The following is a 15,911-nucleotide window of genomic DNA, read 5'->3' as shown; positions in this document are numbered from 1 at the left end:
AAGGAGATATATCATGTTATAATTAGTGCTCACCTCTCGAATCATGAAGAGAAGAAGTTATTAAAAACTTTGAGGAAGCACGGTGCTGCTATTGGATATACTCTTGATGATCTTAAGGGTATTAGTCCCACTCTATGTCAGCACAAGATTAAAACCGATCATGAATTCAAACCAGTTGCTGATCATGAACGGAGATTAAATCCTAGGATGAAAGAGGTCGTGAGAAAATAAATATTAAAGCTTCTGGAAGCATGAATCATTTATCCTGTTGCTCATGGTGATTTGGTAAGTCCAGTACATTGCGTACCTAAGAAGGGAGGTATCACCGTCGTCCCTAATGATAAGAATGAACTAATCCCACAGAGGGTTATTACTGGCTATAGGATGGTGATAGACTTCCGGAAATTGAACAAGGAAACCAGGAAAGACCATTATCCTTTGTCGTTTATCGACCAAATGCTAGAAAGGCTATCTAAACACACACACTTCTGCTTTCTAGACGGTTATCCAGGTTTCTCGCAAATACCTGTTGCACAATCTGATCATGAGAAAACCACTTTCACCTGCCCCTTTGGTACCTTTGCTTATAGACGTATGCCTTTTGGATTATGCAATGCACCTGCCACCTTTCAAAGATGTATGATGGCTATATTCTCTGACTTTTGTGAAAAGATTCTTGAGGTTTTCATGGATGATTTCTCCGTTTACGGTTCTTCCTTTGACGATTGCCTCAGCAACCTTGATCGAGTCTTACAGAGATGCAAAGATACCAACCTCGTCTTGAACTGGGAGAAGTGCCACTTCATGGTTAATGAAGGCATTGTCTTAGGACACAAAATCTCTGAGAAAGGAATTGAAGTTGATAAGGCTAAGGTTTATGCAATTGAGAAAATGCCTTGCCCCACAGATATCAGAGGTATACGAAGTTTCCTAGGTCATGTTGGTTTCTATAGAAGGTTCATTAAAGACTTCTCTAAGATTTCTAGGCCTCTTACCAACCTCTTGCAGAAGGATGTTCCTTTTGTTTTTTATGAGGATTGTGAGGAAGCTTTCGAAATACTTAAGAAGGCCTTGATAACCGCACCTATTGTTCAACCACCTGATTGGAACTTGCCCTTTGAAATCATGTGCGATGCTAGTGATTATGCTGTTGGTGCTGTTCTAGGATAAAGAGTTGACAAGAAGTTGAATGTTATTCACTACGCTAGTAAAACTCTAGACAGTGCCTAAAGAAACTATGCTACTACGAAAAAGGAATTTTTAGCAGTCGTGTTTGCATGTGAAAAGTTCAGATCTTATATAGTTGACTCCGAAGTCATTATACACTCTGATCATGCTGCTATTAAGTACCTTATGGAGAAGAAGGATGCTAAGCCTAGGCTAATCAGATGGGTTATCCTGCTACAGGAATTTGATTTGCACGTTGTTGACCGAAAGGGTGCCGATAACCCTGTAGCAGATAACTTGTCCAGGCTAGAGAATGTCCTTGATGACCCACGACCTATTGATGACAGCTTTCCTGATGAGCAATTGAATGTCATCCGTACTTCACATAGTGCACCGTGGTATGCTGATTACGCAAACTATATCGTAGCCAAATACATACCACCCAGTTTCACCTACCAGAAAAAGAAGAAATTCTTCTTTGATTTGAGACACTACTTTTGGGATGATCCTCACCTTTATAAGGAAGGAGTAGATGGTGTTATTAGACGTTGTGTGCCTGAACATGAACAGGGACAGATCCTACGGAAGTGTCATTCCGAAGCCTACAGAGGACACCATGCTGGAGATAGAACTGCTCATAAGGTATTGCAATCAAGTTTTTATTGGCCCACTCTCTTCAAGGATGCCCGTAAGTTTGTCTTATCTTGTGACCAATGTCAAAGAATAGGGAACATCAGTAAACGTCAGGAAATGCCTATGAACTATTCGCTTGTCATTGAACCATTTGATGTCTGGGGCTTTGATTATATGGGACCCTTCCCGAGTTCCAATGGGTATACTCACATCTTAGTTGCTGTTGATTACGTCACTAAGTGGGTAGAAGCTATCCCACTAGAAATGCTGATCATCACACCTCTATTAAGATGCTTAAAGAAGTCATTTTCCCAAGATTTGGAGTCCCTAGATATCTGATGACTGGTGGCGGTTCACACTTCATTCATGGTGTTTTCCGCAAGATGCTCGCTAAGTATGATGTCAACTATAGAGTTGCATCTCCTTATCATCCTCAGTCTAGTGGTCAAGTGGAGTTGAGTAATCGGGAGATCAAATTGATCATACAAAAGACTGTCAATAGGTCTCAAAAGAATTGGTCTAGCAAACTTGACGATGCACTATGGGCTTATAGGACTGCTTATAAGAATCCCATTGGCATGTCGCCGTATAAAATGGTTTACGGTAAGGCCTGTCATTTACCTCTTGAGCTAGAACACAAAGCTTATTGGGCAATCAAAGAGCTCAACTTCGATTTCAAACTTGCCGGTGAGAAGCGGTTGTTTGATATCAGCTCATTAGATGAATGGAGGGCCCAGGCATATGAGAATGCCAAGTTGTTCAAGGAAAAGGTTAAGAGATGGCACGATAAAAGAATACAAAAACGTGAGTTCAATGTAGGTGATTATGTCCTGCTATACAATTCTCGTTTAAGATTCTTCGCAGGCAAGCTTCTCTCTAAATGGGAAGGTCCCTACGTTGTCGAGGAAGTATATCGTTCTGGTGCCATCAAAATAAATAACACAGAAGGTAATTTTCCGAGAGTGGTAAATGGGCAAAGAGTCAAGCATTGTATCTCTCGTACTCCCATAAATGTTGAGACCAATATCATCAATATCATAACTCCAGAGGAGTACATAAGGGATGTTTATCAGCCTGTTTCAGACCCTGAAAATGAAGAGGTATGTGTTTCGATAAGTAATTGGACTCCAAAACTTTTCCAGTAGGAAATTTTCTCCGTTTTGGAATTTATGGAAAAATAGAAAAATAAAAAGCAGTCCGGAGAGCGCACGAGGCGGCCACAAGCTTGGTCGCCGTGGCCTCCCCCCTGACCGCGGCTACAGGGCTTGTGCGCACCACGTGTCCCTCCCGGACTCCACTTTCTTGCGGAGCACTCCTTCTGGTCCAGAAAAAATCATTATATATACACCCGAGGGTTTTGATCTCCGTATCACGCAATTTTCCTCTGTTTTTGTTTCGAGCCTGTTTCTGCTGCAGATCTAGACTGCCATGGCGTCCCCAAAAGCTCCGAAGGACAAGGTCTTTGAGAAGGTTATCAATCCTTACCTCGCGGAAGTGTTGCAGCACCCTCAATCTATCAAGATGAGTGAGGGGATGTTGCACATCCATGATGTTGAGGGGCCTAAGAAGACCGGAAGCATGGAGACGAGGCTCGAAGAAATGTAGCAACAAGTCTTCAAGTGCCAAGGGATGGTGGAGCATGGACTCAACGCCAACCACATGATGATCACGGAGTTCACCAACAAGCACAAGATGGATGTCAATGACATTGGGAAGCACCTCTCCAGGCTCTATGACAGGGTTGATCAACTCCAGGGCCAGATCTATGACCTGAGAACCAAAACTGTGAGTATGAGTATAGATTTAAATCAATACAATTGGTTGCAGATATGAGGATTCCGGCGACTCGTTCATCCTGCCATGATGGAGCACCTATGCCTTGGAAGACGGAGGACCAGACTCATGTTGCAACTCCTCCATGACCACCAAAGGAAGACAACTAAGCATTGCTTTGGGCAACTCCCTTGGCTTGTGCCAAGCTTAGGGGAGTTGCCCTAGTATCGTATCACCTTTATATCTTTTGCTTTTACCTTTGTTTTAGTTCTTTCTTTTTCAGTTTTTACTTTCTCCTCTTAGTGGAATAAGTCTTTAGTGTTTAGTTTGAGTCTTTTTCCTTGAGTCTCCCCTGATGTATTCGAGCTTGCGAGCTATATAATAAAGAGTATCTTAGTCAAGCGCTTTGTTTTGTGCCGTGATCAAAAGTATGAAAAGAACGATAGCATGAAAGATCATGAGATGATCTTATGGAAAGTGATAGCTTCACATATAACAAGTATGATGATTGAAACTTGTTGTTGCACTTAATAAGAAGTAATAGGAAAGAGAGGTTCACATATAAATATATCATCTTAGACACTTTTTACAATTGTGAGCACTCACCAAACTATTACATGCTTAGAAGTAGATGTTGGACAAGAAAGACAACATAATGAATTGTTTTTGCTTGATGCCAAACAATGTTATATGTCTAGAGATCCCTTAGCATGTGGCGATTGCTTCCACCTCATATTAGCCAAGACTCCCTCACCAAGTAGAGATACTACTTGTGCATCCATAAACCTTCAAACCAGTCTTGCCATGAGTGTCCACCATACCTACCTATGGATTGAATAAGATCCCTCAAGTAAATTTTCATCGGTGCAAGCAATAAAAATTGCTCTCTAATATGTATGATCTATTAGTGTGTGGAAAATAAGCTTTATATGAACCTGTGATGAGGAAGACATAAAAGCGACAGACTGCATAATAAAGTTCTTTATCACAGGAGGCAATATAAAGTGATGTTCCTCCGCACTAAGAGGACACGCATCCAAACCTCAAAAGTGCATCACAACCTCTGCTTCCCTCTGCGAAGGGCCTATCTTGTGTCCTTACTTTTGTCCTTGTGAAAGTCATGGTGATCAACACCAATTCCCTATTCCGTCTCCATCTTGGTGAACGTCATACTCTTGGGAAAGATCTATATTCATATATCAACTTGGAGATGAGTACTTATGCTTTATTATTGTTGACTTTACCCTTGAGGTAAATGGTTGGGAGGGAAAATTATAAGCCCCTATCTTTCTCTGTGTCCAACTGAAACTTTGATGCCATGAGTACCACGTGAGTTGTAACAATTGTGGAAAACAAAAGAGATGATTGAGTATGTGGATTCGCTTTACAAGCTCTTATTTAACTCTTTCTGATGTTATGATAAATTGCAATTGCTTCAGTGACTATGGACTGTTGTTGGTTACTTCTCGGTAAGGTTTTTGATTCATACTTTGCTTTGTGAAGGAATTGTTACTTTCCCATAAGAATCTTTATGATATATTGTTGTTCTATGTGTGATCATGATGCCCTCATGTCCATATTATGTTTTATCGAAACCTTCATCCCTAAACATGTGGACATGTTTATGGATCTTGGTTTTCGCTTGAGGACAAGCGAGGTTTAAGCTTGGGGGAGTTGATACGTCCATTTGGCATCATGCTTTCATGTTGATATTTATCGCTTTATGGACTGTTATTATACTTTGTGGTACCATACTTATGCCTTTTCTCTCTTAATTTGCTAGGTTTATTTGAAGAGGGAGAATACCGGCAGCTGGAATTCTGGACTGGAAAAGGAGCAAGTTTGAGTCCTCTATTCTGCACAACTCCAAATGCCTTGAAAATAAACGTGGAATTTTTTGGGAATATGTAAAAAATACTGGGCGAAAGAAGTGCCACAAGGGAGCTGTTAGGGGCCCACAAGCCTGGTGGCCACGGCCTGGCCCCCTGGCCGCGGCAACAGGGCTTGTGGGCACCCTGGTGGCCCACTGGCCCCCTCTTCTGCTATATGAAGGGTTTCGTCCGGAAAAAAATCAGGGCGGAGCTTTTTCGAGGAGGCGCCGCCGCCACGAGGTGGAACTTGAGCAGAACCAATCTAGAGCTCCGGCAGGACGATCCTGCCGGGGAAACTTCCCTCCCGGAGGGGGAAATCATCGCAATCGTCACCACCAACACTCCTATCATCGGAGGGGACTCGTCTCCATCAACATCTTCATCACCACCATCTCATCTCCAAACCCTAGTTCATCACTTGTAACCAATCTCCGTCTCGCGACTCCGATTGGTACTTGTAAGGTTGCTAGTAGTGTTTATTACTCTTTGTAGTTGATGCTAGTTGGATTACTTGGTGGAAGAGTTTATGATTATGATTATTCTTTGTGAGTAGTTACTTCTGTTCCTGAGGACATGGGATAAGTCATGCTAATAATAGTCATGTGAATTTGGTATTCGTTCGGTATTTTGATATGTTGTATGTTGTTTTTCCTCTAGTGGTCTTATGTGAACGTCGACTACATAACACTTCACCATTATTTGGGCCTAGAGGAAGGCATTGGGGAGTAGTAAGTAGATGATGGGTTGCTAGAGTGGCAGAAGCTTAAACCCCATTCTATGCGTTGCTTCGTAAGGGGCTGATTTGGATCCACTAGTTTAATGCTATGGTTAGACATTGTCTTAATTCTTCTTTCGTAGTTGTGGATGCTTGCGAGAGGGATTAATCATAAGTGGGATGCTTGTCCAAGTAAGGGCAGTACCCAAGCGCCGGTCCACCCACATATCAAACTATCAAAGTAACAAACGCGAATCATATGAACATGATGAAACTAGCATGACAGAAATCCCCGTGTGTCCTCGGGAGCGTTTTTCCTCCTATAAGACTTTGTTCAGGCTTGTCCCTTGCTACAAAAGGGATTGGGCCACTTTGCTGCACCGTTTCTATTACTTGTTACTTGTTACTTTTCACCTGCTACGTTTCACCTCACTACACCATCACTTCTTACCGCTAATTTCAGTGCTTGTAGTTATTACCTTGCTGAAAACCGTTTGTCAGAGCCTTCTGCTCCTCGTTGGGTTCGACACACTTACTTATCGAAAGGACTACGATTGATCCCCTATACTTGTTGGTCATCAGTATTGTCGCCTTCTTTTCTCTTTTAGCTGTTATCAAACTCGATTTGGTAGTGACTGTAGCTTACACTGCCGCTTCCCGCCATTGACAAAACAGGGGAGGTTCCGGTTCTGCCACCACATTCGCAATTATAGTGGAATTTTTGCCCAGTAAAGCCAAGCTCAGTGATGGAAGTGTCCAAGACATTTATAGAGATACCACGTGAGATTGGATGTCGAACTTTCAGATGTTGATCCCCAGGAATTGGAGAGCATGAAGGAGAAGGTCGTGGGCAATTTGGTGGAGAGAATTGGGGAGAGTATTGTTTGGGGTCAAGAACAAGAGGTATCTGTGCAATGTTTTGACAACTATTATGGTGAGTATGTTAGAATTGAAGATGGAGAATCCATGGTTGCTGAAATTGATCAGCAAGAAGGGTGGGCATGCAAAGAAGTAACATCTTATGCAGAGCTAATTGATCTGCAAACCGATTCCAGAGTTGGTTATGTGCCATCAAAGATGGCTGCACAGCTGCAAGATGATGAGTGGGTTTCACAAAAGAATATGTTGGCATTGTTGACTGAACCGACTGTAGTATCTGAAGATACAGGGATTGATGCAGATGGAGGGAACCCATGGTGCTAGGAAGATTGTTGTTGACTGGTATGTAGTAGAGTTGAATGAAAAAACAGATTTGGTCATTACACCAATACCTGACATTGATATGGCCGAAATGTTTGGCATTCAAGTTGATGACAAAGATAAGGAGAAGGATGATAGTTCTTTGCCTGTTGATGCTAACACAGGCCCTAGAAATGCAAATGAGGATGAAGAAGAGCTGACGAGAAAGGTTGCAGATGATGTGGATGATACACATGATAATGAGCTGGTTTGTTTGTATGACAAAGAGAACCCAGTTATTGAGGTGGGTAAGTTGTTGTTGGAAATATGCCCTAGATGCAATAATAAATTTGTTATTATTATATTTCCTTGTTCATAATAATCATATATTATCCATGCTAGAATTTTATTGATTGGAAACTCAAATACATGTGTGGATACATAGACAACACACTGTCCCTAGTGAGCCTCTAGTTGACTACTTCGTTGATCAAAGATGGTCAAGGTTTCCTGGCCATAGGCAATTGTTGTCACTTGATAACAAAATCACATCATTAGGAGAATCATGTGATGGTCAAGACCCAAACTATGAACGTAGCATATTGATTGTGTCAATTTATTGCTATTGTTTTCTGCGTGTCAAGTATTTGTTCCTATGACCATGAGATCATATAACTCATTGGCACCGCAGGAATACCTTGTGTGCATCAAACGTCGCAACGTAACTGGGTGACTATAAAGGTGCTCTACAGGTATCTCCGAAGGTGTCCCTTGAGTTAGTATGGATCAAGACTGGGATTTGTCACTCCGTGTGACGGAGAGGTATCTCGGGGCCCACTCGGTAATACAACATCACACACAAGCCTTGCAAGCAATGTGACTAAGTGTAAGTCACGGGATCTTGTATTACAGAACGAGTAAAGAGACTTGCCGGTAACGAGACTGAAATAGGTATGCGGATACCAACGATCAAATCTCGGGCAAGTAACATACCGAAGGACAAAGGGAATGGCATACGGGATTATATGAATCCTTGACACTAAGTATCACCCGATAAGATCTTCGGAGAATATGTAGGATCCAATATGGGCATCCAGGTCCCGCTATTGGATATTGACCGAGGCGTGTCTCGGGTCATGCCTACATAGTTCTCGAACCCATAGGGTCTCCACACTTAAGGTTCGGTGACGTTTCGGTATAGTTGAGTTATAGGTGTTGGTAACCGAAAGATGTTCGGAGTCTCAGATGAGATCCAGGACATCATGAGGAGCTCCGGAATGGTCCGGAGGTAAAGACTGATATATAGGAAGTCCTGTTTTGGTCACCAGAATAGTTTCGGGCTCATCGGTAGTGTACCGGGAGTGCCGGGAGGGGTGCCGGGGACCATCGGGAGGTGTGTCACGCCCCAAGGGGTCTCATGGGCTATGGGAAGAGATAAACTAGCCCCTAGTGGGCTGGAATAAGTTCCCACTAAGGCCCATAAGATTTGAGAAGGAAGAAAAACAAGGTGGAAAGAGTTTCCAAGTGGGAAGGTGGAATCCTACTCCAAGTAGGATGGGAGTAGGACTCCTCCACCTCCAATTTCGGCCAAACCTTGAGGGTTTGAGGCTTCCTCCTCCCCTCCCTCCCTCCTATATATACTAGAGGTATCGAGGGTTTTTGAGACACAACTATTCCACGTGCTGCTTGACCCTATACCACACAGTTTTTCCTCTAGATCGTATTTCTGTGGAGCTTAAGCGAAGCCCTGCCGGAGTAGATCATCACCACCACCGGCGCGCCGTCACGCTGCTGGAGAACTCTTCTACCTATCCTCCCCTCTTGCTGGATCAAGAAGGTGGAGATCGTCATCGAGTTGTACGTGTGCTGAACGCGGAGGGGCCGTCCGTTCGGCACTAGATCGGAACGGATCATGAGACGGATCGCAAGACGGTTCGTGCAACGGATCACGAGATGGTTCGTGGGACGGATCAAGGGACGGTTCGTGGGACAGATCGCGGGACGGTTTGTGGGGCTGATCGAGGGACGTGAAGATGTTCCACTACATCAACCGCGTTTCTTAACGCTTCCTGTTGTGCGATCTACAAGGGTACGTAGATCCAAATCTCCTCTCGTAGATGGACATCACCATGATAGGTCTTCGTGTGCGTAGGAAAATTTTTAGTTTCCTATGCAATATTCCCCAACAGTGGCATCATGAGCTAGGTTCATGCGTAGATGTTATCTGGAGTAGAACACAAAGGGTTTTGTGGACGGTGATGTTCGATTTGCTGCCCTCCTTAGTATTTTCTCGATTCAGCGGTATTGTTGGATTGAAGCGGCCCGGACCGACATTATTGGTACGCTTACGAAAGACTGGTTTCATCGATTGACATGCAACCTCGTTCGATAAAGATGACTGACGGGTGTCGGTTTCTTCAACTTTAGTTGAATTGGTTTTGACCGAGGCGGTCCTTGGAGAGGTTAAATAGCAATTTGCACATCTTCGTTGTGGTTTTTGCGTAAGTAAGATGCGATCTACTAGATACCCATAGCAGCCACGTAAAACATGCAACAACAATTAGAGGACGTCTAACTTGTTTTTGCAGGGTATGCTTGTGATATGATATGGCCAATGACGTGATGTTATATATTGGATGTATGAGATGATCATGTTGTAATAGTTAATATCGACTTGCACGTCGATTGTAGGGCAACCGGCAGGAGCCATAGGGTTGTCTTTAAACTAACGTTCGTGTTTGCATATGCGTATACTATATTGCTAGGACGTAGCTTTAGTAGTAATAGCATAAGTAGCACAACAACCCCGATGGTGACACGTTTATGGAGATCATGGTGTCGCGCCGGTGACAAGAAGATCATGCCGGTGCTTTGGTGATGGAGATCAAGAAGCACATGATGATGGCCATATCATGTCACTTATGAATTGCATGTGATGATAATCCTTTTATGCACCTTATTTTTCTTAGAACGACGGTAGCATTATGAGGTGATCTCTCACTAACATTTCAAGATGAAATTGTGTTCTCCCCGACTATGCACCATTGCTACAGTTCATGATTGGGTGTGATAGACTCAACGTTCACATACAACGGGTGCAAGACCACGTGATGATCGGGTGTGATAGGAACACTCGGGTTAAACTTGACGAGCCTAGCATGTGCAGACATGGCCTCGGAACAGAAGAGACCGAAAGGTCGAGCATGAATCGTATAGTTGATATGATTAGCATAGAGATGCTTACCACTGAAACTATTCTCGACTCACGTAATGATCAGACTTGAGATAGTGGATTTGGATCATGTACCACTCAAATGACTAGAGAGATGTACTTTTTGAGTGGGAGTTCTTAAGTAATATGATTAATTGAACTAATTATCATGAACATAGTCTAATGGTATTTGCGAATTACGATGTAGCTTGCACTATAGCTCTACTATTTTTATATGTTCCTAGATAAAATTTAGTTGAAAGTTAATAGTAGCAACTTTGCGGACTAAGTCCATAAAACTGAGTATTGTCCTCATTGCTGCGCAGAAGGCTTATGTCCTTAATGCACAACTCGGTGTGCTGCACCTTGGGCGTCGTGGATATCGTTGCGGACAAAGTCCCTAAAACTTTGTGGATGTTGCAAACATCTGACATACACGTCCTTGATGACTAGATGATAGTTCAGTGCGCAATACTTAATGGCTTAGAAGCAAGGCGCCGAAGACGTTTTGAAAACGTCGCAGAACATAAGAGATGTTCAAAGAGATGAAACTGAGATTTCATGCTGGTGCCCTTGTTGACAGATATAAGACCTCCGACAAGATTCTTTTCCTACAAAGTAAAGGAGAAAAGCTCAAACCGTTGAGCATGTTCTCAGATTTTCTGAGTACAACAATCGCTTGAATTAAGTGGGAGTTAATATTCCAGATGAGATAGTGATGGTTCTCCAAAGTCACTTCCACTAAGCTTCTAGAGGTTCGTGATGAACTATAAACAAATCAAGGATAGATAAGATGATCCTTAAGTGATTCGCAATGTTTGACACTGCGAAAGTAGAAATCAAGAAGGAGCATCAATTGTTGATGGTTAGTAAAACCACTAGTTCCAAGAAGGGCAAGGGCTAGAAGGGATACTTCATGAAACGGTAAATCAGTTGCTGCTCTAATGAAGAAACCCAAAATTGAACCCAAACCCGAGACTAAGTGCTTCTGTTATGAGGGAAACGGACACTGAGGCGGAGCTACCCTAGATACTTGGTAGATAAGAAGGTTGGCAAAGTCAACAAAAGTATATTTGATATACATGATATTGATGTGTACTTTACTAGTACGCCTAGTAGCACGAGGGTATTTGATACCGGTTCGGTTGTTAAGTGATTAGTAACTCAAAATGAAAGCAACCGTATAAACGGAGACTAGCTAAAGGCGAGGTGACAATACGTGTTGGAAGTGTTTCCAAGGTTGATGTGATCAAACATCGCACGCTCCCTCTATCATGGGGATTGCTGGTAAAACCTAAATAATTGTTATTTGGTTTTTGCGTTGAGCATGAACATGATTGGATCGTGTTTATTGCAATACGATTATTCATTTAAAGAGAATAATAGTTATTCTATTTGCTTGAATAATTACCCTCAATGGTTTATTTAATCTCAATCATAGAGTTACACATGTTTATAATATTGGTTCCAAAAGATACTAAGTAATAATGATAGTACCACTTAATTGTGGCACTGCCACTTGAGTCATGTTGGTCTAAAACGCATGAATAAAGTCCATGCGGATGGATCGTTTGGATTCACTTGATTTTGAATCACTTGAGACATGCAAATCATGCCACATGAGAGAGGAGAGTAACTTGTTGGGAGTAATACATTTTTGATGTGTGCAGTCCAATAAGTGCTGAGGCATGCAGTGGATATCGTTATGTTCTTACTTCACTGATGATTTGAGTAGATACAGGAGTATTTACTTGATGAATCACAAGTCTGAAATATTGAAAAGTTCAAGGCTATTTCAGAGTGAAGATCGTCGTGACAAGAGGATAAACTGTCTACGATATGATCATAGAGATGAATATCTGAGTTACGAGTTTTGGTACGCAGTTAAGACAATGTGGATATTGTTTGGCAGTTCATGCCACCTGGAACACCATAGTGTGATGATGTGTCTAAACGTCATAGCCACGCCCTATTGGATATAGTGCATACTATGATGTCTCTTATAGAATTACCACTATCGTTTATGGGTTATGCATTAGAGACAACCGCATTCACTTTAAATAGGGCACCGCGTATTTTCGTTGAGATGAGACTGTATAGACTATGGTTTGGAGAAACCTAAGCTGTTTCTTAAAAGTTAGGGGTTGCGACCCTTATGTGAAAAAGTTTCAGTCTGATAAGCTCGAACCCAAAAGAGGATAAATGCATCTTCATAGGATATTGATACGTCTCCAATGTATCTACTTTTCCAAACTCTTTTGCCCTTGTTTTGGACTATAATTTGCATGATTTGAATGGAACTAACCTGGACTGACGCTGTTTTCAGCAGAATTGCCTTGGTGTTATGTTTGTGCAGAAATCAAAGTTCTCCAAACGTCCTGAAAATTTACGGGGAGCAGTTTTGGAAAATATCAAAAATACCCGCGCCAAGTTCCACCTCAGGGGGTGGGCCAGTGGGCCACAAGCCCCTGCTCCGCCACCACCCCCCTGGTGGCCGTGGGCAGGCTTGTGGGGCCCACAGGCACCTGCCGCCCCCAACTCTAGATCTATAAGTTGTCTTTCGTCCCAGAAAAAATAAAAAGAGAAGTTTTCATCGCGTTTTCGAGGTGCCGCCACCACCTGTTCTTCATCTGGAGGGCAGATCTGGAGTACGTCTTGGGCTCCGGAGAGGAGAAATCGTCGCCATCGTCATCATCAACCTTCTTCGCTCTCCAATTCCATGAAGCTCTTCATCGTTCATGAGTAATCTATTCGTAGGCCCGGTGGGCGGTGATGAGTAGGATGAGATCTATCATGTAATCGAGTTAGTTTTGACGGGGATTGATCCCTAGTATCCACTATGTTTTGAGATTTGATGTTGCTACTACTTTGCCATGCTTAATGCTTGTCACTAGGGCCCGAGTGCCATGATTTTAGATGTGAAATTATTATGTTCTCACCAATATATGTGTGTTTTAGATCCGGCCTTGCAAGTTGTAGTTACCTACTATGTGTTATGATCCGGCAACCCCACAGTGAAAATAACCGGAACCACTCTCGGTGATGACCATAGTTTGAGGAGTTCATGTGTTCACCAAGTGCTAATGCGTTGGTCCGGTTCTTTATTTAAAGGAGAACCTTAATATCCTGTAGTTTCCTTTTGGACCCCGCTGCCACGGGAGGGATGGACAATAGATGTCATGCAAGTTCTTTTCCCTAAGCACGTATGACGACACACGGAATGCATGGCTACATCACATTGACGAACGGGAGCTAGCGACATATCTCTCCGTGTTATAGCTGTTGCATGATGAATATTATCCAAACAAATCACCGACCCATTGCCTACGAGTTTGTCCTACTACTAATGTTACTTGTCTTGCTCTGCTGCTGCTGCTACTATTGTTGCTACTGCTGTTACTTGTCTTGCGCTGCTGCTGCTACTACTGTTGCTACTGTTGTTATTTGTTTTGCTCTGCTGCTACTGTTGCTACTACTGTCGCTTGCTACTGTTGCTACTTGCTACTGCTGTCACTACTGCTGTTCCTTGCCACTGCTATTGCTCGTTACACTGCTGTTACTCGCTACTTTGTTGTTACTACGGTGCTTGCAGATACTAATCTTTCAGGTGTGGTTGAATCTGACAATTATACTTGAGACTATACTCTCGCCTCCCGTCGTGCAAACAAACAAATTGGGTCGAATACTCTACCCTCGAAAACTGCTGCGAACCCACGCGCTGGTGGGCCATCAACAACATTCTTCCAGTTTTATTGCCGGGGAGTGCTATCAGCATTCTTCTGGTGCCGTTGCAGCAGAAGGTTAGTTGTCATAAGCATTCGTCTAGCTAACACTAGAGATTGCAGGATCAGCACTTTTCTGGAGCCATCGCCAGGGAAGCACAGCTGACGTCAGCATTTTTTTAGCGCCGTTGCCGGGGAGGTATTGCTATATTCTCTGAGTTACTTGGGATTTATATCTGCTGATCACTATGAAGAATCTGAAGGATCCGAAGACCAAAGTCTTACCCTCAACTACGAGGGGAGGTAAGGAATTGCCATCTAGCTCTGCACTTGATTCACCTTCCGTTATGAGTAAGTTTGCGACATCACCTCCTGCTAGAAATCTTGATATGTCGCCTGTGCTTGATGATGCTTATGATGCTACTGCTAGAGTTGCTATGCTTGATACTATGCTTGATACTGCTAGAGATGTTATGCCTGATGATGCTAGAGATGCTATTTTGCCTGATGATGCTATGCTTGATACTGCTAGAGATGCTACTTTGCCTGATGTTCCACTAGGAGTGTTCCTTGATGCTCATATTGCTAGAGTTACTGCCAATGCTTGTGATGCTTCTGAAATTGCCAATGCTATTGAGATAGAACCTGCTTTTGCTCCTGCTAAATCTAGCTCTCCTAGATATGAATTGCCTGATATACCTGAGGGTTACGTTATGGGGGGAGAGATAGTTGAGGATTTTCTTGCGTGTAAGGATGCCTATGACGCTGAGAAATTAATTCTCAAGTGGAAGGAAAAATCTCGGGAAGTTAGGATGAAAAATGATCCGAAGTTTGCCACTTCACCTATCTTTGTCACCGATAAGGATTATGAATTCTCTGTCGACCGTGAGATAATCTCTCTAGTCGAATCTGATCCTTTTCACGGTTATGAGTCTGAGACGGTCATAGCCCATCTTGCCAAACTATCCGAAATAGCCAACCTTTTCACTAATGAGGAGAAGATCCGCCACTACTATATCCTTAAGCTGTTTCCTTTGTCTCTAAAGGATGATGCTAAAGCCTGGTTCACCTCTCTTGCTCCTGGATGTGTGCGTAGTCCCCAGGAGATGGTCTATTACTTCTGTGAGAAATATTTCCCTGCCCATAAGAAGCAAGCTGCCTTGCAGGAAATATACAACTTTGATCAACTCCAAGAAGAGAGTCTTCCACAAGCTTGGGGGAGGCTCGTCCAGCTACAGAATGCTTTGCCTGATCACCCTCTCAAGAAGAACGAGATACTTGATATCCTCTATAACGGACTTACCGATGCCTCTAGAGACTACCTAGATAGTTGTGCCAGTTGTGTTTTTAGGGAACGAACTGTAGAACAAGTTAAGACTCTACTAAATAACCTCTTGATCAACGATAATGCTTGGACTATTCCCGAACCACCTCCTAAGCCAACTCCTAAGAAAAGAGGTATTCTATTCCTCAGTCCCAAAGATATGCAAGAAGCCAAGAAATCTATGCAAGAGAAAGGCATTAGATCTGAAGATGTCAAAAATCTACCACCTATCGAAGAGATCCACGGTCCCGATAACCAGATACAGGTAGTGGAAGTGAATTCTCTGGGTAGGTTTGACGAGAGTGATATTCCTTTT

This window comes from Hordeum vulgare, chromosome 7H (assembly GCF_904849725.1).
Source record: "Hordeum vulgare subsp. vulgare chromosome 7H, MorexV3_pseudomolecules_assembly, whole genome shotgun sequence".
Lineage (NCBI taxonomy): Eukaryota > Viridiplantae > Streptophyta > Magnoliopsida > Poales > Poaceae > Hordeum > Hordeum vulgare.
Note: the sequence above shows the minus strand (reverse complement) of the source record.